The 5952-nt window shown below is 46.7% G+C and overlaps 1 pseudogene; it reads right to left on the minus strand.

Annotated features, from left to right (window-relative positions):
- Window positions 1-4074: 4074 nt before the first annotated feature.
- Window positions 4075-4537, minus strand: LOC116150523 (transmembrane protein 250-like; annotated as a pseudogene).
- Window positions 4538-5952: the final 1415 nt, after the last annotated feature.

The raw sequence follows: 5952 nt of genomic DNA on the forward strand, positions 1-5952 counted from the left end.
TATTGCTAAAAATAACTAAAACAACAAACTGGTTTGCTCAATCAAATCGCCCTAACAGTCAAGGCCAGAATATAGTCACATCTGGGAGAAGGTGGCATCCTTGTGTTAAGAGCAGATACTTCTGCAACAGCCGGGCTGATGAGGACCTAAGGAGGAGAACGTGCAGTGGGCACAGTCTTGGTATGAGTTCCGTGTTTTTTTCTCAAATGGTTGCCAGTGGGGCTTTGTACTATGCTTATAAATTATTCATGAAATCCCCTAACAAGTTTAAATACTGTAAAAATAAGTTTCGTTAAAACTGGTTTTAAGCATATAAATAATAGTTAACGGAAACTGGCCAGGGCATCCATTCTTACGGTGATAATGACAACACTGGAGGATTTGAGGATTTGAATGGGATTTGAAAACATCTGCAATTTTCATTTATTTAGGTTTTGGTTACATATTATTGTTACTATGCCTGGGAGCTGATTTAAAGTTAAATTGAAGGCTAGAGTCATCAAGGTATTCTGAAAAAATTCAGTGACTCAAACATCCTGACCTAAATATTAGTTTGAACCATGTGCAATTAGATTGCCACATTAGATCATTTTGCCTATAAAAATGACAATTGCATAATGTTTCGCCTAGTATTTTTCACTTGGAAATCAGTCATATTGTGCTTTTCTTCCTTCCAGTTTTGTTGAGATGTAACTTACACATGGCACGGTGTAAGTTTAAGGTGTACAACATCACGGTTTGACTTACAGACATCATAAGATGCTGACCAGTATGTTTAGTGAACATTCCCCATCTCATATAGTTAAAAAATAAAAGAAAAAGAAAAAAAATTTTTCCTTGTGATAAGACCTCTGAAGATTTACTCTCTTAATAACTTCCCTATATACTATACATCGTGTTAATTATATTAATCATGTTGTACATTGCATCCCTAGTACTTGTCTTATAACTGAAAGTTTGTACCTTTGGACCACTTTTATCGAATTCCCTCTGCCCCCACCTCCTCACCCCTGGTAAACACAAATGTGATCTCTTTCTCTGTGACTTTGTTTCTTGGTTGAAGCATAATTGACTGACAACACTGTGTTAGTTTCTGGTGCACAACATAGTGATTTGTTATTTCTATAAATTTCAAAATGATCCCTACGATAAATCTAGTAACCACACGTCACCATGCAAAGATATTATATTATTATTGACTGTACTTCACACACTGTACATTTTATTACCATTACTTATTTATTTTGTGAGTGGAAGATTTGTATCTCTTATTTTCCCCCACTGATTTCACTCATCCCCCAACACATCTCCCCTCTGGCAACCAACCACCTGTCTGTTCTCTGTATCTGTGACTTTATTTCTATTTTGTTCATTTGTTTTTTAGATAACACGTGTAAGTGAAATCTACAATGTTTAGCTTTTTCTGTCTGACTTGTTTTACTGAGCTTAATACCCTCTAGGTCCATGCATGTTACTACAATGGGAAAGTGCCACATTTTTTTTTATGGCTGAGAAATATTCCATTTTTATATATAAATAACTGTGTGTATATATATGTGTATATCACATCTGCTTTATCCATTCACCTATCCACGAGCACTTAGGTCTTATACCTTGGTTACTATGAATAATGCTGCAGCAAAAATAGGAGTGCATATGTCTTTTCAAATTAGTGTTTTTGTTTTCTTTGGGAAAATACCTAGAAGTGGAATTGCTGGAGCACATGATAGCTCTGTGTTTAATTTTTTGAGGGGACTCCATACTGTTTTCCATAGTGGCTGCACCAAATTTACATTCCCACCAGCAGTGCATGAGGGTTCCCTTTTTTGCCACATCCTCTCCAACACCTGTGGTTAGTTTTCTTTTTGATGATAGCCATTCTGGCAGGTGGGAGGTGATTGTCTCACTGCTTAGTTCTGGTTTACATTTCCCTGATGATCAGTGATGTTGAGCATCCTCTCATGTGTCTGTTGTCCACCTGTGTGTCTTCTTTGGGAAACCATCTATTCAGGCCCTCTGCCCATTTTGTTCTTTATTTATTTGATGTTGAGTTGTATGAGCTCTTTGTATATTTCAGATATTAATCTCTGGCCATGTTGTTTGAAAGTATCTTATCCCATTCAGTAGGTGACCTTTTTGTTTTGTTTATAGTTTTCTTTGCTGTACAAAAGATTTTTAGTTTGATGTAGTCCCTTTTGTTTATTTTGGCTTCTGTTTACATTGCCTAAGGAGACATAAGCAAAAAAAAAAAAAATATATATATATATATATATTGCTAGGATCGATGTCAAAGAGCATACTGCTTGTTTTCTTCGAGGAGTTTTTTGTTGTTGTTGTTGTTTTACAAGATGTTAAAAAAATAAGTTTAATGTAGATGGCTCATTTCATAAAGAATTTCGCAGGCACTCAAGACACCGAGCAGCTTTGTGTCCGCACGGCCACAACCCCTCCACCCCAGCCCTGTGGACACATGCCCACCTCACAGGGGGCCTCGGAGGATCTGAGTCATGTGAGTCAATTAACACAAAACAAAGCTTTTAGGAAAAAGCATGATTTAGTGCAAAAGATTCTCTGCAGCTCCGAGAAGTGGGGTCCACGTGAGCTGGCTCCAGGTGACTCAGACAGGCCCACCCCAGCCTCCTCCTCTGAGCAGTGGACGACCGACGGACACAAGCTGGCTACATGTTAGAGAGCACAGTTTACAGCCAAGTGTTTTTTGCTTTCTCTCCCTGATTTGGGTTTCCTTCCAGGGGCACGCAGCTGTCCCGACAGCTCCCCAGGCTGCAGGGTTACCTGGCTAGGCCGGGTTGAGGACTGGCTGAGGGTTGCCCCTGCCCGTGCCCAGGGGGTGTGGGAACACAACTTGGGGTGAAGCAGCATCGGCCTACCTGTCACCCCAGTGTGGGGCCCTTCATCCCACATGTCCCTCTGCTGTCCCAGCACATCTTCAGAGTGCCTCTCACCTGCCTGCAAGGCCCACAGCTGCCTTATCCCTGTCTGACAGAGAAGGCCAGGGTGGGCCATCTGGGTGAGACGCTGGCCCCCTGGCATGTTCTTCTCTCTACAACCAAAAGCCCCCCGGACCAGGGCTCCTTCCTGGCCCACATTTATGCCTACTTTTCACTCCCAGCTGCTCTAACTGCTACCAGGGCAGGAACAAAGGGGCAGCAGGGCCCCTCCGTCAGAGGTCCGGCCCTGGTGCACCCCTGACTCCAAGAGCGGCTTCTCTGCACTCGCACCTTTTCTGTCTGCTCCCAACACACACGACTCAATCCTGGATGCTTCCTCAAGGGAAGGGACTGAAAGCAGCCCCCAAAAGCCAGAAAGAAACTGAGGTGCCTCTTCAGAAATCCACACGTGAAGAGATGACAGCATCCTCAACAGACCTGGCCAGGAGGACGACTGGTGTGCCTGGACCCTTCCCTGGGCAGGACCCTCCTCTGGGCTGGCCCCTGATCCAGGAACCTGCCAAGCAGACCAAGGTGACCCTGAAGCCCAGCCTGCGACTCAAGACCCCATCGCCTCACAGGGTGACAGATGGAGAAGAATCTGTGGCTTGAACCCAGACTTGAATGGCCTAGGGCAGAGTGAGCAGCTTCATGGCAGTGCAGTGCATCAGCTGGGGGAGCCTGACACTTCCCTAAGGCTGGGGCAGGGGTCAGGAGTGCACCTGAGGAGGCTGTGTGGCCAGGAGAACCGCCCTCCAGACTTGCACCTGGGCAGCACACCCCTCCCTGGGGACTCCCACACCACTGGTGATGCCAGTGTCCTGGAGAGGGGACAGGGACACAGGCCCTCCAAGTGTAGACTGAACCCATGGGCCGCACCACACAGCATACCTTGGATAAGTGCGGGCTAAAACCACAAGCAGGGAGCCCGGGGGACACTGGGCCTAAAGCACACACAGAAGGGTCCAGGCAAAAATCAGCAGCAGGGAGGGCGCCAGCGTCCCCTTAACGGAAAAGCCTCAGCCCTTTCCTCTCCGGGGCCAGAGACCTAGGCTAGGGGCATGTCCACGGGAGGGAGCGGAATGGGCCCTGATCCAGTTGGCCAAGAAAAGACCACGCAGCAGGGACATCGACACCTGGTCACAATAGTCCACCCCAGAGCCAGGCGTGGGCCCTCACATCTCACATGTCCATGAAGACCATGAAGCACCTGCCCAGCCCCCCAGCCAGCAGCATAGTCACGTGGATGCCCTGGATGAGCAGCTCCTTCGGGAGGCAGAAGTCCACGTGCCCGCGGCCGAGCGGCATTAGCAGCACCGGCAGCTTGAGCTGGGGGCGCAGCGGGATGCACACGCCCAGGGACTGCAGGCAGAAGCGGGCGGCCAGCGCGGCCGTGGAGAGGCTGCAGCTGAAGCCCGGCGGGAAGCCGATGAAGCCGCAGAGCCGGCGCGCCCGAATGTGCAGTGGAAGTTGCTGCACTTGGTGCGGGCCAGGCGGGAGGCGCGCGCCGCTCCACAAGCTGCGTGCAGGTAGGTGGTGTGCGGGCCGTGGAAGTAGCGCGCCCGCCGGGGGACGGGTCTGGCCAGCATCGGCGCTAGCTCGCCGCGGTGGCGGCGTCCAGGCGGCGGTCAGCATAGGCGGTCTGGGCACCTGGGCCTGGGAGTCTGAGGCTGAGCCCCGGGGTAGGCGTGGGCCAGGTGCCCTCTCCGCGCCGGCGTCCCGAGCCGCGCGGCCCCCTGTCCCTCGGGGCTGCGGGAGCAGGGCGGCCGCTTGGTGCCGACGACGGAGCGGCCAGGACACTCACACGTCCCCCCAACCCCCGGGCCACCCCGACCGGCCAGGGGCTCCCGCGCCCCGCGGCCAGCCTTCTCGAGGAGTTTTATTGTGTCAAGTTTTATACGGAAGTCTTTAATTCATTTTGAGTTTATCTTTGTGCATGATGTGAGAAAGTCGTCCATTTTGATTCTATTGCACGTAGTTCTCCAGTTTTTCCAACACAATTTATTGAAGAGGTTGTCTTCTCCCCATTGTAGACTCTTGCCTCTTTTGTCATAGATTAATTCACTATATTTAAGTGTGGGTTCTTTTCTGGGCTGTCTATTCTCTTCCATTGATCTTTGTGTCTTTTTTTGGTGCCAGTACCATCCTGTTTTGATTACTGCAGTTTTATAGTATCGGGATCATGACACCTCCAATTTTGTTCTTCGTTCACAAGTTGTTTTTGCTGTTCAGGGTCTTTCGTGTTATCAAACAAATTTAAGAATTGTTTGTTCTAGTTCTGTGAAAAATTCCATTGGCATTTTGATAGGGATTATATTGAATCCGTAGATTGCTCTGGGTAATATCCTTGTTTTAACAGTATTAATTATTTCAGTCCATGAGCACAGTGTTATCTTTCCATCCGTTTGTGTCATCTTCAATTTCTTTTTTCAGTATCTTATAGTTTTCCAAGTACGGGACTTTAACCTCCTTAAATTTATTTCTAGATATTTTATTTTTCTTGATGTGGTCATATTGTGCTTTGACTTATGTTTTATTTTTCTTTTTACCTTGTGTCCCTTTAAATTTTGTAACAGTAGTTTATTTATCTTGGATGTTGGATTCTTTGTGTAAAATGTGACCCACAAATAGGTATGGGTGTGGCATCTGGAGAAAAGATTTAATTTTTCAACTCCCTTTATAATGAGTGGTGGCCAGGCATTTAAGAGCACTGTCATTCTCTCATCATCCAAGCTACAAACTCTGGGTTCTTCTTTGACTTGGCTCACTCCTTCCACACTGGATTCCACATATGAGCTTGTCTCATATGGTATTTTTCTAAGAAAGAAAATCTTGAAAGTTCTCATCACAAGAAAAAAATTTTAGCTCTATATGGCGATGGATGGTAACTAGACTTATTGTGACTATCGTTTTGCAGTGTGTACAATTATACCTGAAACTAATATAATGTTACATCAGTTACACCTCAATAAAAAGAGAACTCTTGCTCAAGGAAAAAAAAAAA

This window comes from Camelus dromedarius, chromosome 26 (genome assembly GCF_036321535.1).
Source record: "Camelus dromedarius isolate mCamDro1 chromosome 26, mCamDro1.pat, whole genome shotgun sequence".
Lineage (NCBI taxonomy): Eukaryota > Metazoa > Chordata > Mammalia > Artiodactyla > Camelidae > Camelus > Camelus dromedarius.